Source organism: Amblyomma mixtum, chromosome 3 (genome assembly GCF_055824585.1).
Source record: "Amblyomma mixtum isolate Tamu chromosome 3, ASM5582458v1, whole genome shotgun sequence".
Lineage (NCBI taxonomy): Eukaryota > Metazoa > Arthropoda > Arachnida > Ixodida > Ixodidae > Amblyomma > Amblyomma mixtum.
The window spans coordinates 348,371,682-348,398,516 of record NC_143014.1 but is presented as its reverse complement, the minus strand read 5'-3'; the positions used below and the strand labels follow the sequence as shown (position 1 = coordinate 348,398,516).

Genomic DNA, 26,835 nt, shown 5'->3' with positions numbered 1-26,835 from the left:
TCAACATTGAGGAACGGGAGGAATCTCAAGGCAGAAAATGAAGATGGAAATTCAAGACATTTTGCAATGGCGTTAACTGTCTACTGCTCGGAGAAGCATCTTGTGTGCGACACAAGCGTTCAAGAAGAGTTGTGCTTTCATGACCATGGACTTGGTGAGGAAAAGAAAAAAAGCGGTTCAGGGATGAACAATGACATGAAGAGCTAAGGGCATCCGTGAAAGGTTGCAAATAAATGCCCACCAGATCATCTAAAAGATAAACGAGACAAAATGCAGTTTCGTGCAATAAGTGCAGTGCATAAAAAAGACTGCTGTGTTACGGCCGCTAGATACAAAGCGCAAAGCGAGGTGCGGCCGGCCACGTCGCACAGAAGCGGCGTCTTCGGCCTAGTTCTCCGTGCGCCCGCCGCGGCGCCACTGCTCGGGGACTTCTTAGGGTGCCTCGATGCTAGCGCCGCCGTTCAGGGTGGTGCCATCCTTTGACCGCTCCAACGCCGCCTCTCTCTCTCCCTGCGGCGCCATTTTGAATCACGGCGGTCGGTCGGGCTGGTCTCAGTTGCGTGGTGCAAGCAGCTGAGCTTCCGTTTTTCGAGGCCCAGTGGCTGCGGACGATCGCTGGTGGCTTTATTTGTTTGACAGTGCTCTACCGCATGACTGAGGAGCTTGTCAAGTCCTTTTCAGGTCACCCAATCAAGACGTTGACGAGCCTTATTGAGCGATCAGTTTCTCTGCCACCGAGCGAGTGCACTGACCACCCAAGCGTTACGAGAAAACTGGTGTGCCGTTTTGTTGTCATGCGACTGTGTATCTACCTCCGCTGGTTAAGCGAGCCTGACGATTCAGACGACGGTTATGGCAGCGAGACTGTGGCTGGCGTCAATTTGAACTAGAGTAGATTGATTTAAATGTTACACCTCACTGTGCTTTTTTACCACTCTGTCTCGTTCTGCTATTCGTGGTTTGCATCTTTTTTATACTTTGTTTTCATGTTTGCGGCGAAAGTTACACCACACTGTGCACAACAACATTTTTTCTCTGAAGTCTTGCCGACTCATTTCGTGGTTTGAACCTTCTTTCATGCTTTGCTTTTATGTTTTCCTTTAAGGTTACACCCCACGGCACATGCCCCACTTTTCTGTCCCAATGTCTTGCTTACTTATATTGCAGTTCGTGTTTTTTTCATGACCAGCAGTTAAAGTTGGCATTAAATGAATAATTTGCATTGTCTTCTGTTTTGTTCTCTGTACACTCTTAAGAGGGGAGGCTGACAAGCTATGTTATTTATTTGTCTTTATCAGTAATAAAGATCAACTTTTAGGTAGGAGTTATTTTTCGAACAGCCTAAACCATCACCACACAATTTTGTAGACAGAATAGGAAATACACGCATAACCAACGTAAAAAACCGCGTTTTTTTAACAAAACCCTCTGTGGTCGATTTTTTTTTAAAGCGCGGCTTTTCAATGTCGATTAATTCGAGTTCTAATTTAAAATTTTCAGAATCACTGCAGTTTTTAATGACTAAAATCCACCTTTTTTGAGCATGTTTACATGCATGGTTTATTAATGAATACCGATTGGCTTGAATAAAAAAGCATGAAAAAATATGTGTAGAATTGTGTTTCACAAACTGAGGAGTCGCAGAAGAGCAACCGGTGCGTATGTCCATGGCGCAAGCGAAGTCTGCATGCGAGCACACGCAAGAACATCCGGTGGTTGTGCGCCCCTCATAAAAGATGAAACGAGTGAGAAACTTCCAGTAATCCTTTACGCTATCGCCAACGAGGGGCGATTCGTTTTCTTTGGCCTCGAGAAAGAAAACGCAGGAGGAATGGCAGCGTCGGTATACGGCGGCATCATTTGTATATACCAGCGCCCGCCCCACAAGCAGATGTAATTGCACCCTTGTGAGCAATAAACGGGCGAGCAACTCGCAGTTACCTTGTGAAAAATTAGAAAGCATACAGACACCGGTTTTTGCGAGCAGACGAAACAGAAACAGCCCGCGCGACGGTAGCGAAACCAGCCGCAGCGCTCGAGCAGCTGACCACACGCGGGCGTTAACAGAACATGGGAATTGAAATCCAAAATTTCGTGCAAAAAAAAAGAGGAAGCAATTTCTTCTATCCGCATCATAGAGTTTCTTACTACTATCTAGAGGGAAAGCTGGCGGCGCTGCACTTCAGCCGCCATGGACGCTCAAAGCATCATGGGGCGGTGAGCTACTTGTTGCGGCACAGTCGTAGTTTTTCGGGAACACGGAGTGGCAGTACTAAGGCGTTTCATTCCGAAAACGTAGTTCGTGTGTGCGCAGACGACTTTCGCGCGAACGCAGTGTGCAAAAGCCATAGTAGTGAAAACGCGACGACACACGACGCCAATAAAAGGTTTTACTCTTCCGAAATGCCATTAAAAAACCTCTTAAAGTATCTAAACAACAACATTTTTTTTTGAAAACATATTTACTTTTAAAAGTGCGCCTGTTAAATACGAAATATTAGTTTTTTTAGTGTTCATCACTTGGCCAATAGGAAAGCTAGTCATCTCTTATTTTAGGCAAACTTTGCACTTAAATGCTTTTCTGCTCGGTTGTTGCAATCATTAGACAAGATATTGAATGTTAGGACGTTTGTAGCTATCAAACAGCTTTATTTTTCTATTATTTTTTGGCCAAAAGTTGCAGTTCCGCAACAAGTAGCTCACCGCCCCATGATGCTTTGAGCGCCCATGGTGGCTGAGGTGGCCACGTGGGGTCTCCATGAAAACTCCCATAGACGGCTTGCCAGCTTTCCCTCTAGGTAATAGTAAGAAACTCTATGATCCGCATGGAGCAGCAGCACTTGCCCGGCAACATATCTTTAAAATATTAGCGCGTTTTTCAAACCAAGAGACGGAACAGTAAATCATATTTGTTAGCGCTTAGTGAACACACGGGACAAGAACACAAACACACAGGACAGACTCTAGCGTCTGTCCTGTGTATTTGTGTTCTCCCGTGTGTTCACTAAGCGCTAGCAAATATGATTCCAAACGCTTTCCACTAGCCCAAGTTTCCGCCTTAATAGGGAACAGTAAATGTTCAACCTCGACCACCTGGGGCTGTAAAATTAAGTCATGCAATTACGTCTTCGACCCTCGGACGTTAAAATGGCTATTATGATAAAAAAATACGCAGTGCGATGTTTTTTTTAAACGTCTTTATTTCTGCATTTCGTAGGCCGATACCTTGCGGCAGAACTAAGGTGCTTCATGGAGGTTGGGGTGGGGGAGTGGTTAAGGGTGGGGGTGAGGATGGGGGTGGATGTGAAGGTCGGAGTGCGGGTTGGGGACCGGTGTCCGCTTCTTCCTCGAGGTAGTGTCGTCCCGAGGTCGGCTCCGCGAAGTGATGGCCTGGCCCTTCATCTTCCTTGAAGTAGGAAAGAAAAGTTCGCCAGAGCCGGAGTGCGTCTGATGGCCCGATGTGCGATGGCGGATCGACCCATTCCTGCAGGGTTCCAGGTCGAAGCCCGCCCAGGGACTTGAGTGCTCTCTCCCGTACTGCGTCAAAGGTATGGCAGCTCCACAGAAGATGTTCGGCCGTGCCTCTGGCAGGGCACGTCGGGCACTGAGGAGTCGGGTATGAGCGCGGGTTCATGAGGTGCAGCTTCGCTGGTGATAGAAGCTGGCCGGTCTGGGCTCGGCAAACGAGCACAGCCTCCACTCTCCTTAATGCGCTATGTGGACGGCGCTATAGTTGCTCAGGGTTCGCCAAGTGCTGGAGTATGCTGCGACGATAGCGTTGTGCGCGATGCCATGTCTCCGCCCTATCCATATGGGGTGACGCCGGGTGCGCAACGTCATCAGGGGGCCAAGAAGCGGAAACGAATGTGGAGACGCAGTGCGATGTTGATGAAAAAGACTGTTCTAGTCAAAAGCACTCTCACACCCACCGAGAGTAAGAGTGGCGCCGTTAGACAAGCTAGCGCAGCTGATCCCGTGTGATTCAATATGGCGGCGCCCGCGATGTTGTCTCCACCCTGAACGGCGGCGCTGGCATCGAGGCACCATAGGGACTTCTCGCAGGGAAACGCCGCGACAGCTGCATCGGTACGCCCGTTGCTCACTGTTTGAGGGCGCAAACAGTGCGCTTCCTACTGCTTCATTAAAGACTGCATTTTTCAGTCGTCATTGAAAGCGCCGATTATGCCACAAATCACCGCAGCAGGTGGGAATCCCCCCTCTAGTGTATGCCTGAACGCTGTCCATAGCGGCCGCCTATACTATGCACGACCGGGCCAGCGGCTTTACCTCTGGATGTAGCGTTAATGCGCCTGAAGCTTTCATTCTATTTTTAAGGCGAAAGCCTTTTATGGCTCATGACTCGCCAGCGTGTGCGTCCGTCCATGCGTCCGCGGCAGCTGTCAATAATGGTTACTTGAAAATTCAGTAATGATAGTTAATGGTGTAGTAGTAATCTATGTACGAACAGTAATGATGATTAGTTAATGATACCCACTAAACGCGCATACTACGCATGCGCAGTGCCCCATGCGCAATCCTCAGGTGGTTTAACAACGGCGCATGTGCACTGACGTGAAAAGTTTGCACAATGGTCGCATCACCCAGAGCTCTCTCAGGTGCTCTCTGAACGTTGATCGAGGAAGGATGCCGCCCGCGCGCGCTCCAATTGCGCCCGCTACGAAACGCGCTCGCGATGCCGTACGGAAGCGTTCAAGAGTCGCCAAACGATCAACAGTCGCCAAGCAGAGGCCAGCGAGAGAGGCGGTTAAAGGCTTTCGCTTTTTCGCACTTTAGATCGTCAAAGTGCTCCCAAATTTTTAGTCACTTCTCGCTACCCCATGTAGACGGTGAATGAGACGGACACGCACAGCTCGTCCCACGCAGTAAATTTCCGCTGCGTGTCTCGTCGAATTTTGGCTCTTATATACACAAGTTATTGCAATTTATAAAAAAAAAACGATCATTATAGCTGAAGTTGTGGAACTTCATAAGCCCACCTGCAGCCGAGAAAACCACAAAGTACTTGACACTTTATATTTCATGGTCATACAAGAAAGGAAGGAACCATTCACAGATGAAGAACCTTCATTGACCTTACTTTTTGTAGTTGACGAAATTAGAAGGCGCCGACCAAAAGAAAGGATGAGATGACGTTTCCCTGTCATTCCCTGTAAAATGCAAAGAACATACCAGGGACCTGTCGCTTGGCACCCACTTGCTTCCTTTCCCTGACAGTCCTTGGCGAGCGATATTTTCAGCCACGCTTCTCGATGCTGTAGTTCGGAGGGAAACTCGTGATTTCTCAGAGTTGGCTGTTTTCTGGAGTTTGTGACGGACAGTGGCACACAGCAGATGCGCGGCATCCTGCCCCATACACGTCCCTGACCTCCACACACGCATGCACGAAAAGCCCAAAGCGTGCACGGTGGACACGAGGCAAACATTCATTCATGCGCACACGAAAAGTCCAAATCCAGCACCGCAGACGCGAGGCTGCGGTGCTGGACTCACGCGCACAGCAGAAAATCCAAAGAAAGCACTGCAGACATGAGGAACGTGAGTAATAGTAGTAGTGCTTTTTTATTTCGCATTGAATATGGAAGGCAAACGCGGTTTTACACGAGGCAAACGTGCTCGAACACGACGAAGCAATAAGCGCCTCGGGAGTCCACTCCCGGGAAACCGGGCGACCTGTCCCCGAACAGTGGCGCCCCCATCGAAAACAGCGGCCGCGAATGTAAACTCCGCCAGGACATGCTCGCCCATTGTCGGCGGCGCGACGTGGCTAGCCGCACCAAGCTTTGCGCTTTGCATCAAGCGGCCGTGGCTGTGTACAGAATTTGTCCAGCAGAGTTTCAGAACAACACAACTATACATCAAAATACGGCGATGACACATATATACAGCCAGGCTGCAACCAAATAAGCCCTAAATATCACCAGCGTGCTTTCAGCGGCAGTATGAATCAGCCAGATTCATGTTTCAGGGTAAAGAAACTACCGAAGTACACATTTATAAATCCTTTCTAGATGAATAGCTGGCTGCAAAGTAGAAAAGTACGCCATATGCATGTTCGTGTTTCATTCCACCCTGATTGTACACACCTGTCTGACCAAATCTGCAGCATGCAGCCCCTCAGGAATGCTATAGGCACCTGCGACCGCAGAACACATCAAGCAGGCCGACAATACATGTCATAAATGCCTGGTAACTTCCTCATAGAAACTTATCAGGGAAAGAATTGAAGGACTTCTACAAAAGTTAAAAAATTCACAATGTCAGCTGGTTACATGGGACAAAAACCTGTCGCTTCTTTGTATCATAGCCCTAAAATAACACTATGCTGGGGCATCGGAGTGTGAAAAGCATAAAAATGCTTAAAAATTGTGTCCTTGTGAAGACTTATGCTCTGACCTTGAGTGGTAGCTTCGCGCATGCCGAGTCATTGTGACTTGTGTGCCCCCATGGTAATGCGGCACATGTGCATATCTTCTCACCGCATGCCACTTGATAAGGAAGGCAGAAATAAAGATAAGGGGTATTTGCCTCTCAACTGCCAGCCATCGTGTCTTAGTGTTCCATTAAGGGGCCCCATACCCCAGATAGGGCAGTGCACTGCACATCATTTAACTTTGCCTTTGTGCTCAGCAAGTGAAAAACTTCACTTTATCTGCTCAAGCAGTAATAATGGTACGTAGCACTCACTCCCAATTACTGAATTTAAATGCATACATAATGCTTTCCTTGTTTTAAAAGCCCTGCTAGCACAACATAAATTGTCCATGTTATTCAATAATTTTAGTCACTCAGCCCATATCAGCAGTCATTTATTTGTTCACTCTTTTAACGATACCTCCAATGTTCATTGCTGTCGTGCTCAAGCACCGAAATCTCGGTAAGCAGGCGCGAAATAATGTCAAAGCAATGCAAAAAGCGCCGACAGCAGACAGAATTATAAACAGCACAAGCATAGCTTTACGAGTAGGGCGGATCGTCACACCTGATACATTATCTCTGTCAGTTCTTCAAGTGCACATGATTATAGTGGTGAATTGCATAGGCCCAAAGGTAATTCCAGCCCTTGGCTGTATGAACAAAACAAAATTTTAAGGTGCACAGTGCTGTGCTCACAAGGGGGGTAAACTGTTTTTTCAGCACGATTAAGGCAGAGTGGAGCATAGCGAGTATGTATGGGCCTGAATTTCCAAGTGTAAAGTGGTAGAATTCATGAATAACACAAACAATTCATCTCTAATATAATAGCAGAAAATCACGCAAAATGCTCAAATTTTAGGCTCTCTGAAAAATTTCCTTTTTTCTAATCCTGTGTTGGCAATTTTATTTTCAAAATCAAGCAGGGCATCAAAGCAAAGCAAGTTAGGCTTTTTTCATTTTACTGTCAGAATAATAAAAATGATTTTTTTTGTGATACTACCAGATAATATCACGAGGGCTGTAAGGGAATGTAGCAACAGCAATAGCGTTAAGAAGCAACTTGGCCAGGTGTACAACCGTAGGAAAAAGGTACATAAAGCCTGCGCACATCAAATTAACGGAGAGATTTTTTTTTCGGAGCAACACAAGTTGCTACTCCTCAGAGGAGTGAGGTGCGTTTTACACCCAAAGTCTGCAGTTTGTGGAAGACAATATTGGTGAAATGATTAAAATTCTTCACCGTCCTTCATGTATGCTGGAATACATTATCCAACCTAATTGCGATTCATTACATAGTGCAGCATTAAATAAAGAACGGTATCTCTCGTGCAAAAAGGCGAATTTTTCTCGACAGAGCAGCCTCCAATAAACATTAAACCAGGGAAGCCAACAGTCACCTTTGTTAAACTAAATAATGGAAACATGTTCATTGATATCCCAGTCAGACTGAGAGGGCAGAGATTAAGCAGGTTGTTCGCAATTTTCCTTATAATCACCAAACAGCACCATTCACTTCCCTGCGCTAACTGCACATTACTGAGTCGATGAAAGTGGGGCCTAACACAGTCCCACTCAGCTCACAGGAAGGCAGTGATCTTGTGTTGCATACAGACAAGGTTTACAGCCTAGGTGAAAAAAAAGATCCGATTTCAAGTTCGATTATTGAGGTGGAATACATCCTTCCAGCTGTAAACCATTCAATTCCAGCTGCAAAATGTCTTTTTCAGCTTAATTATTCTCACCGAAATTACATCCTGCTAGATAACTGATACTTCCAATTAGCTTCATGGGTTGCCGTCAGACATATCCACTTCGACTAGAAAAGCTTGGAATGGGTACTCCGTCAAAGCTCTGTTCAAGCCTTGCTTTTTATCTGGAAGATAATGACCATGAAACAATTCCTGCAGTTTTCCCTCGCGGAAAATAGTTCAATGCTGTATAACTACATGCAGCATGTGAAAGAAGAAGTCGAAAACAAGCACAGGTAGGCAACCAAATGCCATGAGGCAGAGCATGTTGCGGATTTCATCGCACCAACAGTGCCACACAAGATGGCGTGCACCTTGAAGGAGAGACCCATTGTAAATGACTGCAGACACAGCAAGCATGCTGCGTGTATGCTAAGCATTGTGTGGACTGGTGGCTCTCCACAACCGCCAAAGCGACTAGAAAAGCACTGGTGAACGCAGTTGTCCAATCAACCCTCTGGTGGTAGAAGGAAAACATTTTGGTGCCTCCGTCTCTTTCGCTGCACTGAAGCACCAAACAAAATACATGTTGCACACAAGCAGAACACATAAGGAGGCACCACATAAGGTGGGCTCGGTGGCTGTGCTCCCGCACGAGTCACTAATCCTCTGCTGTTCATCATGCAGGTGTTCGCCATCGCTGCCAATGCGCTCTTCGCTGCTCTGCTGGCCCTTTCCCCCCCTACTGTGTCGACTACAGCACCAAGCTGTTGTGATAACGGCATCATATTGCTGCTTCCGCCTGACATCACCGCTTCATCCGGTCCGACAGCGCCACTTCGCGGTTTTTTGTTCCTTCATGATCAATTGAAAGCCTCATCGCCAGTGTCATCACCCGCCGATACAAAAGTGCTGCAACCTCCGTCGCCGCTCTGTGGGCTCGGTGGCTGTGCTCCCGCACGAGTCACTAATCCTCTGCTGTTCATCATGCAGGTGTTCGCCATCGCTGCCAATGCGCTCTTCGCTGCTCTGCTGGCCCTTTCCCCCCTACTGTGTCGACTACAGCACCAAGCTGCTGTGATAACGGCATCATATTGCTGCTTCCGCCTGACATCACCGCTTCATCCTGTCCGACAGCGCCACTTCCCGGTTTTTTGTTCCTTCATGACCAATTGAAAGCCTCATCGCCAGTGTCATCACCCGCCGATACAAAAGTGCTGCAACCTCCGTCGCCGCTCTGTGGGCTCGGTGGCTGTGCTCCCGCACGAGTCACTAATCCTCTGCTGTTCATCATGCAGGTTGGTGACAAGTATTCTCTTTTTGCAAAAAAAACTAGCAATTATTTCTTAGTGCAGCTGCCGAGCCCGCAGTGCTTTGTTTTCATTGTTGCTGACTGCAGTGATGTTTTGCGTGCCTTGCTGCTGTTGGCAGGAGATGTAGAATCCAACACAGGCCCTAACACTATCGAGGATGTGCTCGCTGAACTAAAAAATCTATCTGCCGGTCAAACAACACTCATTTCCGAAATACAGGGCCTCAAAATCCAGATAAATAGCACTGAAGTTGCCATAACCAGCTTGACTAAGCGAATGACCGATCTGGAGGCCCATTTCCAAGCTCTTTCGGATCTTCAAACTGACTTTGAAGCAATGAAATCTGAGAGTGCTGGGATGGCCCGACAGATCGACATTCTAGAGGCTCGAATAGAAGATTCAGAGCCGCAGCGGTGGCTCAGTGGCTATGGTGCTCGGCTGCTGACCCAAAAGACGCGGGTTCGATCCCGGCCGCGGCGGCTGGAATTTCTTTGGAGGAGAAATTCTAGAGGCCCGTGTGCTGTGCGATGTCAGTGCACGTTAAAGAACCCCAGGTGGTCGAAATTTCCGGAGCCCTCCACTACGGCGTCTCTCATAGCCTTAGTTGCTTTGGGACGTTAAACCCAATAAACCAAACCAGAAGATTCAGAAAACCGCTCGCGTCGCAATAACCTCATATTCTATGGCATGACCCGATACTAACGCATCCGAAAATTTTGCAGGCTCTGAGGAAATAGTCATCAACAATTGCCTTCAGAACTTGAGCGTAACAATTGACCCTGAGAACATCGAACGCGCCCATCGCCTTGGCCGTTACAAATCTAACCACACTCGTCCAATCATCGTCAAGTTTACTTCATCTAAAATTAAAGATGCCATATTATCGAATGGTCATAAGTTTAAGGATACTAACTTCAGCGTCGGCGAGGACTTTTCCCTCAGAGTCCGAAATGCACGAAAGCACCTAGTCGCGTTCGCAAAAGAAAAGACAACGAAATTTGCTTTGAATTTCAAGACATTGCATATTGGTCCCAGGCGCTACGTGTTCGACGAAACCACGAAAACAGTCAAGGAAATAGTAACTCGTCCCTCACAATCAGATTAGCAATCACCTCATCTTGAACCGTCTAGAAACCGTACCACGAAAGCTTCTTTATCTAGCCTCTCGCTCTCCGCTATATACACTAACATCCGTAGTTTTATTCCTAAGCGTGAACTTATTTCCAGCCTTGTTTCCTCATTAAATAGCAACCTACTTATACTAACTGAGACTTGGCTGAGCGGTGACATAACAGATAACGAAGTACTTACTGATCTACCAAACTTTCAGGTTTTTCGGAAAGACCGTAACGATTCACGAGGAGGGGGTGTACTCATTGCAGTCAGCCAAGATTTATCATGTTCCCTAATACAAGATTCATCCGACCTCGAAATGTTGTGGCTAATCTTAAACGCAGCACCTAACACAGTTTTACTCGTCGTTTGTTACAGGCCGCCACACAGTAGTCACGATTTTTCCCGTCAGCTTAATAACGTACTAAGTGATCTGTCCACAAAGCATCCTAATTCACAAATCTTTCTCTTCGGCGATTTTAATTTTCCGAATATTGACTGGCATAACCAGCCCACACCTATAGCTAACAACGGAGAAACAAGGGAATTCTTAGAATTTTGCAACAACCTCAATCTTACTCAGGTAATACTTGAACCTACCCGCGTAACACAGAACTGTGCCAATATTTTAGATCTCTTATTAACCAATCACCCGGACAGCGTACAGCCCGTTATATACCTACCTGAAATAAGCGATCACAAAGTTATCCACGCTAACCTTGTCCTTACGCCAAACCGGCGCCGCAAATGCCATAAAACCATTCGTCTTTATGACAAAGGGAATTATAACGCCATAAATAATGAACTTAATGCGTTCCTTCAAGTCTTCTCGTCACGTTTTCATTCCCGCAGTATTCAAGAAAATTGGTTACTGTTCAGAGACAAACTAGAAAATCTAACCAATAGATTCATCCCCCAAATTAGTTTTCGCTCTAATTCACAAAAGCCATGGTTTACTAAAACACTGAAACGTTTGGAGAACAAAAAGAAGCGTCTTTACCGTTCAGCCAGGTCTCAGGGGACGCATAGCGCATGGGTAAAATATCACGAAGCTGAAAAATCGTATATCATTGCTATTTCTAATGCCAAGCATACCTTTTTCCACTCGGACTTGCCGAATATGCTCACAAATAACCCCAGAAAGTTCTGGCAAGTCATCAATCCGCATCATGCACCAGAAATAACCCTGACAGATGAGTCAGGCGCAGTTTTGACTGATGCTGAGTGCGCCGCTATGTTTAACTCTGCCTTCTCATCCGTATTTACAAAAGAAACTGAAATATCATCATCTTTTTCAGCACCATCGTCGATAATAAGTGATGCTATGCCACCAGTTGTCTTCACGTCATCTGGCATTTCGTCCCTAATTGAAAACATGAAACTTTCATCTTCATCCGGTATTGACAACATTAACTCAAAGCTTTTGAAAAATACCAAGGATATTTGTGCGCAATTTTTATGCCTACTTTTTTCACAGTCACTGTTAACAAGTCAACTACCACACGATTGGAAGAGCGGTAAGGTCGTTCCAGTCTTCAAATCGGGTAAAAAAAATTCGCCGCTTAACTACCGTCCCATTTCCCTTACCAGTGTACCCTGCAAACTCATGGAACACGTCATCTACTCCAGTGTCATGAGCTTCCTCGACTGTCACAACTTTTTTCATCCTGCGCAACATGGTTTTCGGAAAGGTTTGTCATGCGAAACACAGCTGGCCATTTTTATCCATGATTTGCATGCTAATCTTGACTCTAACCTACAGACCGATGCTGTTTTTCTAGACTATGCGAAAGCGTTTGATAAGGTTCCCCACAAACGCTTACTACTGAAACTTTCATATTTGAACCTCCCCTCAAAATATCTTTAAATGGATAGAAGAATTCCTGACTAACCGCTCACAGTGCGTCATCGTTAACAGCCACAACTCTTGTCCTATTCCAGTAACGTCAGGTGTCCCGCAAGGGTCTGTCCTCGGTCCGCTTCTGTTTTTAACTTATATTAACGATTTACCAACGAATGTATGCAGTAATATTCGGATGTTCGCCGATGATTGTGTAATTTATCGCCAAGTTAATAACGCATCTGACCAAAAATCTCTTCAGGACGACCTTAACCGCATTCAAGAATGGTGTGCTAATTGGTTAATGGAACTTAACCCTCATAAATGTAAAATCTTGTCCTTCACGCGTCGCCGCAACCCGCTTCATTTCTCATACGTAATAGCTAACGTCCCTGTACACCCGGTTTTATCGTACAAGTATTTAGGCATTACCTTGTGTAGCGACTTGTCCTGGAGCACACACGTTACGAACATAATTTCATCTGCTAATAAAACACTTGGATTTTTAAGACGTCATCTCCGCCTAGCCCCTAAACATGTAAAGTTATTAGCATACAAATCTCTTGTTATACCAAAATTAGAATATGCTTCACCCATTTGGGACCCGCACCAAGCTTACCTTATAAATACACTCGAATCAGTCCAAAACAGAGCAGCCAGATTCATCCATTCATCGTATTCTTACAACATCAGTGTATCAGCGTTGAAAGCTGAATCCGACTTATTGCCCTTATCGCTTCGTCGCCGCATTGCCAGCCTTTGCTTGTTTCATAAATTTTTCCATAATTCACTAGGCCATGCACCCTACATCGTCCCTCCAGCCCGCATATCTCATCGCACTCGTCATCCTTTTCAAGTTTCCAGACCTCGTGCCCGTACTACCACCTTTGCCGCATCATTTTTTCCCGTACTGCAGCAGACTGGAACGACCTACCCAACGAAATCGCAGCCATCATGTGCTCATCCAACTTTGCTAATAATGTTACCAGTCATGTTTCTTTGTGTTAACACTTGCTCACCAAAATATATGTACCCACCCCTTATGTAATACCCCTCGTGGGTCTTTAAGGTAATAAAATGAAATGAAATAAGGAGGCACCACACCAAGGAACAGCATTTCTTCACGATCACCAGAGCATGTGTTGAAGCACACACTAAGAAAGTCGGCAGATGGTAGACGGAAAGCACTTGGGACACTTCCTGACTCACGAAAAGCTGCAGCACCAGAGAAAACTGATCTATATCGTCATACATACCACCAATAAAATGAAAGCAAAAAGTATAGTACTGTTCAAAAGAAAGTACCGAAATGATGAAGTCTTCACCAGCTTCATAGCAGTATGCTATCAAACTTGAAGAAGAGAAAATGTGCATCTATTGTTTTGGCGTAATTACACACGAAAAACAGCATTTACTGCGATCATATACTTCCTGTCTGTCAGGTAGAATCCAACTTGATGGTGCTGTGTGCTCCTCCTTGTGGTAGATGTTGCGGCTCCTGCTATAATCACCGCCGGCCGGTGGTGTCGCAGTCCTGCAGCTGAGTGCAGGTCAATACGTTGTGTTGCACAATGCAAGCAGCGCTGATCTTCTAAGAGAACTCCTCACCATGCCGTATAGCACTCAACACCTTTGCAGACACCTCGTGTAATGGTTCAGGAGCCTGGTGGGGCCACCCATCTGGTAGCCAGTCCATCTGAGAGGTCAGTGAATACGAATTTGGCAGCAGGGCTCCCGAGTAATAGCGACTCTGTGAGAGTGCTGCTGAACGTCTGCGTAAGATTCACATCATCACCTGCACACTAATAACTGCTGAGCACGGAAATCTTCGAACAAGCTAGACATCGGGTTTCCAAAAAAGTAAAATTTTTGAAGCTGCAAGGTCGACTATAGTCTTGTTTGACGTAGAAATGTAGAACATCCTCACTGTAAACCCAATCATTAGTACTAAAGTGAACTGTTTCCGATAGTTGTGGGCAGATTTCCCAAACTGATGGGACAGTTAGTATTTTTAGTCTTTTTATGCTCAACTGAAAGAAAACATAACAGAATACATTGCAGGGAAGGGCAGCAATTTAAACATTTATCACTACTTCCGATTTTTCACAATATGAGTGCGTTTGCATTTTGCATGAATCAAAATGAAGCTGCGTGGCATTGTGGTCAGCAAGATAAATCCTCAGCAATAGAACAGCACTGGGTATCACCCACGCCTATCTCTGCTGTCATCTAAAAACTATAGACATGACTAATTTACACCACACTGATAAGCGGGTTCCATTTACACTGTCCCTCTTTCTCAATAAACCACAAATAAATGTAATCAGATATGATTAGCCATTTGGAATCCCACTCGAGGTAAACCAGTTATCCCTTCATATGTCCCCGCCGCGGTGGCTCAGTGGTTACGGCGCTCGGCTGCTGACCCGGAAGACGCGGGTTCGATCCCGGCTGCGGCGGCTGAATTTTGATGAAGGCGAAATTCTAGAGGCCCGTGTGCTGTGCGATGTCAGTGCACGTTAAAGAACCCCAGGTGGTCGAAATTTCCGGAGCCCTTCACTACGCCGTCCCCTATAGCCTCAGTCGCTTTGGGACGTTAAACCCCAACAAAACAAAACAAACAAAACAAAACCTTCATATGTGCCAGAACGCACTAAGTACATGCTCACCAGCTGGATAATTTCCATGTGAGCCGCCCAGGACAATGAAGAGATATTCCAAACAAATGGGTTGTGGATGGATCCACACAGACCTGTGCGCTGGAATGTTGACCAGCAGCAATGCTTTGTAAGATTTTTTAGGTTCTCATAGAGAGCTTTCAGTCAACCCGTTTTTTCGGAAACCATATTGGCAATTATTTATAAGATTTGTCTTGTCAAAGAAGTATGTTATGCGGCATGCAATAATTTTCTCAAATTCTCTACAAAACGTCGGAGGTACCGATATAGGCTGTAGTTTATCCGCAAGTTTCTGTCGCCGCTTTTTTAGAGTACAGAAATTCTTGCATATTTCGTGCGGTCATGAAAAACTGTTTGCCAACATAGCTTAAAAATATGAGCTAGTATTGACAAGATCACAGGTACGACTTATTTAACTGGCTTTATTTGTAGATTACTCAAAACTGCCGATTCATTGTTTTTAGGGGCATAAATGTGTCAGACTTGTCCATCGTCTGCTGGCTTCAAAAATATCCTACGAAGAGCGTATGCTTCTGGGACTTCTATTACTGTAGAATCGTTATCAGCAGAAGCTACGGTAGCAAAGTGATGATTAAAGTGATTTGCCAGCTCTCTACCTGAGAGCTCAACCACTTGCAGTGATCAACAGAACCGGGCTGTTGCTACCTTGACCGAGAACGATATTGAAAGCTTTCCAGGCTATATCCGGACACTTGTTTCGTAATGTTGTCGAAAAGGTATTGATAGCAAGAAAGCGTGGCTCCTCTAATCTCTTCGATTAAGTTATTTCTTGCCTTTTTAAACTGCCGCAGTGATTCCTCGCAAAGCGTACGCAAGAAAATGTGGTAAAGACGAATTTAGCCTTTATCATTATGATATGGTCATAATTCACCAAAGGCTTTATTTTTTTCTACGTTTCATTGCTTTAAATGAAAAATGATTTAATTAAAATGGACACAAACTGCAATAAATGCATTGTATACATCATCTGCAGCGTTTATCTCAAGGACTGGCAACCAGTTTTGTGCTCAATCAAACAGGAAGACAATTTTAGCGAACTGACTCCCATTAAATACAACAGAACAAAAGCTAATTAGGCCAAGGTTCTCAGTGCTCACTGCGGATGCAGGGAGGTGAAGCTTGTACGGCGCCTGGACCTCGCAGTGGTGTCCGCACTCGATGTAAGTTGCTGTCACCTTTTCGCGTGCACTCCCAGACACCCTTAGAGTGTATGGGGGTAGTGCCCTGGATTCAACGTGGCAAGCTCCGCCAGAAACTAGCTACCAGGTGGTCGTTTGGTGCCCAGATTTCGCCAGTCGCATGCCAGAGAATGGATCGGAGCCAAAGCTTCACAAGAAAAAGAAATTTTATACCGCAAGGATAACACACAGAGGAGTTTGTAATCACTCGTACGAACACATACAACGGGATCTACAATAAATAACACTCGAGAGAGACAATACAACAAAAGCCTCGCAACCAATTACGTCCCACAGGCTGCACGCTGCCTCCCTGGTCCGTGGCTGCGCGAGTGTTGTTCGCTCGGGATTCTTGCGGGTGCACTTCCCCGAAGCTTAGACGGTGGCGTGGGCTGACAGACAGCGGTCAACGCCCATCATATAGTAGAGGCGCGCGCAGCGTCTCAGTTCGTTCCCCGCACCGAGGCAGGCGCGCACAGGCGCACAGTATTAAATGTGCAGTTTCCTTCTCATTCTCGCACCGGGCGCGCATCCCCACTGGTCACGAGCGGAGACTGTTATTCAGAAAGTTCGAGTTCTCCGATTCACCGCTGCCGGCGTGCGAGTGAGAAGGACAGGAAATCACACTGCACGCTTCAAGGCTACGCCCTCTCCGTCGGCAGTGAGTAGCATTTCCTCCAGACTTCTCGATCGTTCGACAGCGCGCGCGGACATGCTTCATCTCGGGCCGTGCCGGCGAGCGAAGAGGAGAGGGTAGACACACACACTACGTCAGGAGCTCTCCGCGGTTTCTTTCTCCCCTGTTCTAGAATTCTCTACGGCTCCCACTGGTGAGATTGTTTCCGCGCCGCGCCGGTCTTCCGAATGTGCACCGAATTTTGTGACTTTTTCATGAGGCTTTGTGACCCAGGCTGCCTATCTGTTTCCGATACCAGCAGGCACTCTAATTACTTTAGACTTTTGATGGTTCCTGGTGGAAACTGTTCCAACATAGCGGGCCCACGAAAAAGTGGCTGCCACTATTCAAGCCGGCCGGGCGATAGGTTCGGATCTGGTGAGGATGCCATGATCACAGCCCCATACCAGCTACTAAATGTTTATACGCCAGCAGTTAAAGTTGATGGTTATTTTATTCCATACAAAAAGCCACCCCCATTGAAGGCTGCATGCGGAAACAGATATACAATAGGTTCTCACTTCATGACATTTTATTGTACCAAAGTTAAATGACAGTAAAGCGTCCTAGAAGGTTGCGAAGCAAAAATAAATATTATTTTACAAAAAGCTAATTTTTTTTTTAATGTGCTGTTACTGTCGCAGATTTAGCAGAAGAAAGGAAATAATACAAATTTTCGTAGCCTGTATGTTATAATTGTGTGGCATGTGAAAGATGCATTAAAGAAAGAGGCATGCTCGAAGGATATTACTCACAAGGCTTGAAATTCAGCGCCTCAGTGACCACATAGAACTGAAAAGAAGGCAAGAAAAGAACCACTGAAAAAACCGTGCGTAGAATCAGGTACGGCATAAAAGGAGAAAAAGATAAAAATACCAGGACATAAAAAACAGTCGCAAAGTCGCATGTTAACGCGATGGCGTTAAAGGCGCGTTTATATGGTCGGACGCCATCGGCTTCAGTTCGGCAGAAACCTAGGCGGCGTGCGAGGAAATGCGGACTGGTAGAAAACGTAGTGACATCACACGTGGAGCGGCCAACTTGAAAATGATTAAAACATCGCATAAGTAGTGAATATAAATTCTCAACACGACTTGAACGTTCTTATAACATGTATGAGCGTAGAGTATACCAACTGTGCTAAAAAGAAAACTGGGGTGAAATGAAATTCGAACCTGCACCCCTTAATCCCGAGTCATTTCCCCTACATATGCCACCGAGGCACCTTCGTTAAAGGCAATTAAGCCTTGTGTGTCTTGTCAGACAGTGTCCGTGTCCGCGAAGTGATGTGCGAAGAGGACCCCAGGCCGCTGAAGGAGGCCATTAACGTTATTGCGTCGTACCCTTAACGTGGAGATTAGTACCGCCGGATTTTCTATAATTATAAACACTGAGTGAATAGCGACGAACACGAACTAATTCGGCCTCTTTCTTGCTCTCCGTTTTCGTTTTTCTTTTATCGTTTAAACACTGTTTGTACTTAGCTCTATGTTGGAGTAAGTCTGTCAGCTTTAGGTCAGCGCTCTGTCGTGCATGCATTTCTGCCTTTATCGGTGTCCTGTTTCGGCGCTTTTCAGTTAGAATAAAAGAGAGTCTCGCCCATCAGGTTGCGTTAAACCTGCGAAAAGAGCAGCGAACACCGCCCGCTGAAGAGAGACTGCGTGCCCAAAGCGTTTCCTTCGAGGCACCAGTTCCATATTGAGATGTCGCTCAGCAAAAAAAAAAAAAAACACGGGTCAAGAACGGGTCAACACGGGTCAAGAAAAAACACCTGTATCCCTTAGAAGGCACCTTTGAAATCGCTCGAAAGCTCCTTGTACGATTACTTTACATACAGGTTTTATAAAATGGCCATTAGCTCACAGTTCTTCTTAGCTAAAGAGGAGTAGTAGAAAAGAAGACGAAGACGATCCCACACCTTATCCAGAAAGAGCTCGAACGTTCCAAGCTGTTCGTCCCTCACGCACACCTCAAGCCACGGCATGGACGACTACCCGCACTTGAGGAGGTTCGTGGAACTTTTCACCTTCGAAGGTCTCTCGGCTAAAGACTTCTACATCACCGCCGCACTGGGTGCGTTTGTGTGCGGATTCGTAGGCGCCCTTGTAGTGCTGAACAAGACCTAGCTACCTCATCTCAGGTAGCAGCACAGCCTGACATCCGTTCAGTGGCACATCAAGGAGACCGAAGCACCCTTCTACCGGGCTCTTTTCAGAACTTGTTTTTAGAAAATCGTGGACATGTCTAGCTTTCGTGTGTTACGTGGAGCTGCGTCGGACCTTCCCACGTACCGGTGCCTCGCCTGTGCCTCGCGAAGTACACGACGGAACCAGCCAGTGCCAAGCAGTGACTCTGCCCCGCGGCTGTGAGTTGGGCAGGAAGGCTCAGTTCGGCTTTCTCGAAACTCCACTGTGCTACGGCTCCATGGCACTCATCCGAAGGATGCGCCCTCACCCTCCCGTGCTGACTATATCTTGGCTGACTGAGGTGTCACACACTCAGTGGAACATCGACTACAAGGAGTTCTCATGTATTGAGTCGTCCGCTGCACAAAAGTAGTTCACGAGGAATACGATATGCAACGACGATGGAGCTAAGAAACAACGGGTGGTTTGCGGTCGCCGAGGGGGTGCAGTTGCCTGCATTCTTTCACGCCATGTGGAGAAGTGAACTGTCCGGTTTAAGTGCATCCATGATCTGACCTTGCACAAATTACGAGATCCTAAGCAGTCTACAGGAATAAACAAAATTTTTAATTTTAGAGGCTTGCAATAAACTGCCTACATTTTCCCTGGTGTGGCAAACTGGGTGATGGCGGGGCTTCCGCTTGTGCTGAGAACCAGCCCCCACTGAAGGCGGCAGTTGCGCATAAGTGACGGCGTGACGGGGGTCTATTTTAAGCGGTCTTAGTGGCGTGTTGGCAATTTTTCTCGGAGCTGCAAAGAGCAAGGATGAAAAAGGACATATGTGCTAAAATCGGCGCAACATCCCCCGTACCAGCGGCGTAGAGGTACAGCATTAGCCACGGTCTTTCAAACACGTACTTTCGAGTATACCCGTCGGTTAGAAAAACCGGGCTCTTGGTGCAATTTTAAAAAAAAAAGAAAAACAGGCCAACTCTGCCGCCTGGTCCCGACGAAGAGGTCAAGGACGAAAGAGGCTGGAATAGTGAAGGTACTGTATACAAGCAACGAACAAAACGCGAACAAGAGAACTAAACTGCCAATGCAAAAACACGAGCGTATTCGCTCTTGGAGCGGAAATACAAGCAAGATTGATTAACACTTTTAAGAGGCAGTCTTCGCGGATTCGAAGCGAAATTACCTTCATTAGTACTGAGCACCGCCCGACTAAGAACTTCTTAATTTTCTCTCCGCGATTCAGTTGTGTTGTTCGCGTTTTATTTTTTGCCTGCAGTACAACCGTAATAGAAACACCCACTGAGTGAGCGGAAAACGAGACGTTCCATCAAAAGGACCAGGGCTGACCACCCTGCATGGAGTACACCCTTGGTCATATCCTATAAATAGCTCGGGGCGTCGATGCCGGATTTCGCGACAAATTTTTCGACGCTCCCAAGCAGTTCGTCTGACGGCCCGCAGTTTACCCGAGTGCGTTTGTGCCCCCAAGTTGGAAAGACATTTTGCGGCGTCAACCGTTTGAAGCCACCAAGGCGAAGCAACCGGCCGCTACGGGAATCTTCACCAGCGGAAACAGTACACCTTTAAAAAAAATCAGCCGCCACTCAGGTTGCGATCGAATATCAGGGCTCAACACATCGAGCATAGGTCGCCGGTTCGAATCCATTGCCGCGAGCTAGACTAACTGTACTAGTAAGTTTATGCTGCAAGAAACGTGGAATCGTTTACCACCATTCCCAACACTGCGATAAACGGTTGAGCCGCAATGTTCGTATGAAAATTCGTAAAGACGTGGCATTGGGCGTACATAGGTCGCCGGTTCGAATCCTTGCCGCGAGATAGGCTTTAACCTATCTTGGAAGCTTATGCTGCACAAAATGCTGAATTCTAGGACACCATCCGGAACATTCTGCGCCACACGGTTGGCCCACAGATCTTACACGAATGTCGGGACTGAGTGGCCTGACTTCCACGCCTGCCAGCGAAGGATACAGAGGGTATTCCGTATTGGTCTCTGGGAGTTGTAAAAGTTTCTCCTTTGACATCTATTGGCCTATTTGGTGTCAAGTTCAGACCACATTGTAGCTTATGATAGTGTGCGTTTTCCGATCAATAATTTAACACCGCAGCTTCTCTGGACTGGCTGTAATCGGCGAAAAGCTGCACTCCTTTGCGCTCACATTTTTCGTCGAGGCGAACTGCAAGGCATTCAATGTCCTGCCTGGAGCTGGGACAGGTCTCGCAGTACCCAATTACGATGGCGCAACCTGTGAAATCTGCTGAAAATTCTGCGCACAGACGACCCCAGTTATTCGCTGATAGCGGGCAATCCAGGCAAGCTCCAATGTTAAATCCGTCTGGTGCGACGCCACACACTATCTGCATTATATGGAATGCTGTAACGTAGCCATATAGTGTATTTGGACAAATATCTTTTTTAGACTGAAAGTAACGGGAAGGAATCAAACCATGAAAAATGTGTTGATGATAGTGCTGACGACAAGCGCAACCAATTTTCACATGCCACACGAGGAAATAAAGGGTGTACGAAAAGCCAAGTATAAGCGCGGCCGTGCGCAGCAGGCGGACGACAACACATCTGCCTACCTCCCCCAGCAGGCCCGATTTTGGACCAGTCCGCAGGAGAAGCAGATGCCATGCGAACACCGCCCGTATGTTTCGGACGCCCGTCGTCGTGGCTATACACCATGTCATACACGGTTTCAATGTTTGCAAACAAACCGCGCTTGACGCTGATTGGTTGCCCTCCAGAAACTTCCGGCAAGAGAGCTTCTGTACTTCCGGCTGTGCGTTTTCAAGGCGTGTGCGACGTGCGACCAGTGTGTTGTGTTTCCGTGTGCTGCTTTGGGCTGATTCTGAGTCTTGAATGCAATTATCGACATATCGAGCGACTACTTCAAGGCACTCAGCAGCGAAGCGAAGAATCGGTATCACCAGAAGCTTGTATTTAGAGGCGCAGAGTTGCCGGACCCACTGGACGATGATGTGGTGCGTTTCTCGTTTTCATCCGGCTCCAAAAACCTTCCGCCAGTCACTGCCGCGGACATTTTTGTTTATCTTGTGGAAGGTGTGTGCTTTTACACAAGAGAGCAGTTTAAGAACTACAAGATTGCTGAAGCTTACACTGCATTTGTCAGTGGAAAAGTGAAGTGCCTTGCGTCATTCAAGTCCGGCAAGCGTGGGAAGGCGTCGTCGTCGTAGTGGCAGCTGTAGAAGCGAGCCAAACTTTGTCCAAAACATATTGCCCGTGGTGCGTTGTTAACGACGACGGAACCGTAGTGAGCGCTCACTGTACCTGCATGGCTGGGTAAGTAAACGATAATCGCAAAGACAACCTTAACTGCTTGCATATGTAATCCTTTGCAGAGCGCTCGTGCGATCCGCTGCGAAGCTAAATAATCGAACTGTTCTATGGTGTAACCTCCTGTATTTTCTTCCTATCGCTCTCACCTTTATTTCCTTCTGTCCTCTTGCTGTCCCTTTGTTTTCCTTCAGCCATAGTTCGCGTGTCTCAAGCGCAGATAGCAATTATCGCGGCTGCCGGCAGTCATTTCCTTTCGTATGTGTTGTGAAAATTAAATAACCACTACAGAGAGACAACGGATGGGGATGCTTTCAAGGCAATGCACATAACAAGCAAGGGAGTTGAGGGACTCGGAAAGATGCCGCAAAGAAAAGAACTGCCCGATGCCACGGATCGAATTTTTGATTATTTGTCGTTTTTTTGTGAGGAAACAACTGTCCTGAAATGTTAAGAAGCTGGTAATGAGCTGTTTGTAAAATGGTTCTTTTTGTATTTGTTTATAGTTAATTGCCAGCTACTAAACATGTGACATCAATTAGTTTCCTACATTAATAAAAAAAATCCCCTTTGCCATCCATGGCATCAGATTTGTTTCTTTGGTATTCGCTTTCAGGGACAATACTTAGAACTCAAACAAACGGTATGGGCATAACAGCGATGAGAAGCCCGGTATTGTAGCCATTAGCAGAGCAGGTGCTTTAATAGTTGCACATTTTTAATGCAGCACAGCACTCTAGACAAACATTGCAATGACTACTTGAACTATGGACTAGAATGGTCGTGCTGTTACATCACACCGCTTGAAACTTTATTAATATGTTTACAGTGTAAATGTCAGCAGTGAGTGTCGTTGTACACAAACATATTTCAGTGATCGAGAGATTTTGGCACTCATTCTTTGCTTTGATTTGCTTAATGTCTTCCTTGCAGTGCTTTTTGGTAGTACTCAAGTTGTTGTGACTGCACTCTTGAAAATTTCAGACTAGGAGAATGCTGCACTCATGTTGCTGCACTGCTGTTCAGTGTAGAAGCAAATGTAAAATATGGTCTACACAATCCATCGCCTACTGATGTTGCATGCAAGTGGGTCGAAGTATCAAGAAAGAGCACAGTAAGCCCGAATATTTTAATTTTTTTCTTTTGCCATCCTGTCGTGCGATGTAAGTCATCACTGTAAACCGAGTTGTCAAAACTGGATGCAGGCGACGCCAGTCAGCGACATGGTATTTTTCAAGCCGAAGACCGGTCAGCCAGTACCCCAACCTGTCCCTAGACCCCAAAGTAGCGTACCAACATGGACTGGTCAACATGTGCACAGCTTCTTTCAGCATGTCAAGGTAAAAAAAAAGAAGTCTTACTCAAGCACATACAGGCAGCTTGCACACATTTACCTATGAGTTGTACCTTGACAAAGGTACAAGCAAATAGGCCTTGTTTGTTCAGTTTGCCACTCATTGTAATACAAGGAGAATGCATTTATACACGCCTGCTCTTCATTTTTTTCTGGTAGCTATTATAAATATGCTAAATGATGTTTGTATCTCTGTTACCTTGTTTACATTGTGTGCGATGAATATGTTCAACATTTATTTTGCTTCCATGTCAACAGGCATTCGCACCAAACACTCTGCTGCTAATATCAGTAACGGACAGCGAGGACACAGATTCTTCACCTGAAGCAACTGTCCAAGGAGAGCAGTGCAACGAGTCCCACTCGACTGAACAAGTGCCACATTATCCGCTTCATTCTGTTTATAAAGGCATGGATGTACAAGCAGCTGCAGAAGTGCAGCTAGCAGATGCATGTTGCAATGAGATTGAAAAAGCAACACGTGAGCAGTCAAAATCATTGATGTGGGTGTCGGAAAGAAAGGGACGTATAACGGCATCATTGATGCATCGCGCTGTATCATGCAAGAGTGGCGCAGATGGACTCGTAGCCGAGATTATGGGTTACCTAAAGGCACCACATACTTTTAACCTTCGCTGGGGCTCTAAAATGTAGCCAAAAGCTAAAGAGGCATTCTTGGCTCACGAGTCAGCAGCACATCATGACTTCCAATCCACGAGTGTGGTTTGTGTCTCATTGGGGAGCAGCCATATCTAGCTGCTTCTCCTGATGGCATTGTATCTTGTACATGCTGCGGAAAAGCTGTACTGGAGGTGAAGTGTCCTGCCTCTGTGAAAGGACAACCCCTGAAGTCTGCTTTAAAGCAGTTGCCATATTTAAACGAAAGTATGCAGCTAAAGAAGGAGCATGCCTACTACAATCATATGCAGGCCCCAAATGGCAGCAACGCAGCTCTCTCGAGCGTACTTTGTGGTGTTTACAGGTTGGGCTCTAACTGTTGAAGTTATTTCTTTTGATGAGAGCTTCTCGTCTGTTATGAAATCAAAAGCAGAAAGCTTTTTTTTAACACATTTTCCCTGAGCTGCAAAACATGAGCATTCTGAAACAAATGCAACACGCCAAGACTACATGTATCTGCCGAGGTGCCAAATCTGGCCGCGTCGTGGACTGCTCACAATGCAACAACACTTTTCACCTGAAATGTGCAAAACTGAAACGCACTCCCGCGTCCTGGGTTTGCATGAAATGTCATTGATTGATTGATTGGAAAACGTTTATTATCAGCACTGAGCCCTAGTGGGCATTATACTAGGTGGCTTCGAGCCCATGGCTCTTGGCGACCTTGTGAGCCCACTCAGTGGCCCGGACTTGCGTCAACGGGTCTGAGCTGGCCAGTATAGCCTCCCACCGCTCTAGAGAAGGGACTGGTAGTAGGTCCGCCGGTGACGGCGCCTTTTTGCAGCTCCATAAAATGTGGTCATATCCGGCTATCTCGCCGCATTGTTTGCAAGTAGCGTTGTATTGTGTTGGATACATGTGTGCTAGTCTCGACGGGCTAAAGAAGGCTCGCGTCTGGAGCCGACGCCACGTTACCTCCTGGCTTTTGTCGAGCTTTTTGTCTGGTGCCGGATAGATCCTCCTTTCCAGTTTAAACTGATTGGTGTATTCGTGAAATGATATGAATGCATCTCTCGTGAAATTTGGGGACTCGACCCGGCTCACTGCTCGGCTGACATAACCTCGAGCTATACTGTGAGCCAACTCGTTTCCCCTGTTCCCCGAGTGTGCCGGCACCCATATTAGTTCCACCTCTCTTTGGTCCCAGTCTTTATGTCTTAATATTCGTTCTGCCTCCTGGGAGATCATACCCCGCGCAAAATTGTTGATAGTCACCTTGGAGTCGCTAATTATGGTGACTGCTTTGGTGCTGGCCATTGCCATGGCGATAGCCGCCTCCTCCGCTGTCCCTGAGTTTTTTGTTTTGACCGAACCGGCCGCTAATGCTTCACCCGAGTCGTTCACGGCCACGACCACAAAGGAGTCGCCTCCTTCGTATTCCGCCGCGTCTACATAGGTTGTGTGTTCCGAGCCTTCGAGCTTGGCTTCAAGGGCCTTTGCTCTGGCTATCCTCCTGCCTTCGTGAAAAGCAGGGTGCATGTTTTTTGGAAGTGGTTTAATAGTGAGTAATTTTCTAACTTTGGTCTGTAATTTTGCCTGCGCGTTTCTTTCCGGAATTTTATCATGTAATCCTAGGTTGCTCAGGATCTTTCTCCCCGGGGGTGAGGTCGCAAGCCTCCTTAGTTGCGCAAATATATGTGCCTCGCATAGTTCCGTGGTGGTGTTGTAGATCCCCAGTTTAAGAAGTCTTTCCGTAGGAGTGCAGTGGGGCAGCCCCAATGCTGCTTTATATGCCTGCCTTATGATCCCATCTATTTTGTTCTGTTCCGCCAGCCCTAGCTTGAGGTAGGGAACGGCGTAAACTATTCTGCTTATCACGAAAGCCTGAACCATTCGGCAGAGATCTTTCTCTTTGACTCCCCGTCTTTTGTTAGCTATTCGCCTTATGAGCCTGGTTGTCATGTTAATTGTGGACGTAAGCCTGTTTATTGTCTCTGTGTTCTTTCTATTGTCCTGTATTATAAGTCCTAGGACCCTGATTTTGTCAACTCTGGCTACCGGAGTCTCATTTACCAGTACGTGAATGCCTCCTGCGTTGGTATCGCGTTTGCTAGCCCCCCGGATCACCAGAAGTTCGGATTTGCTTGGCGAGCATTTTAGTCCTGCCCATTCCGCGTATTCCTGGACAATATCGATCGCGTGTTGGAGATTTTGTTCTATTTCCCCATCATTTCCTGTATGCGTCCATATTGTTATGTCATCCGCATATAGCGTATGGTTTATACCTTCGACAGTCTTCAATAGCGGCGGTAGGTTCTTCAACGCCAGGTTGAATAAGAAAGGAGAGAGCACTGAGCCCTGCGGAGTTCCCTTATCTCCCAGCTTAATAGTTTCTGACTGGATGTCTCCTAGATTTATTTCTGCGGTTCTGCCGGTTAGAAAGTCCCTTACATAATCG

At 46.5% G+C, this 26,835-nt stretch overlaps 2 pseudogenes; both read left to right on the top strand.

Moving 5' to 3' along the window:
• Positions 1–8,804: 8,804 nt before the first annotated feature.
• Positions 8,805–10,561, top strand: LOC149356299 (uncharacterized; annotated as a pseudogene).
• An 8,363-nt stretch (positions 10,562–18,924) lies between these two features.
• Positions 18,925–25,014, top strand: LOC149356298 (uncharacterized; annotated as a pseudogene).
• Positions 25,015–26,835: the final 1,821 nt, after the last annotated feature.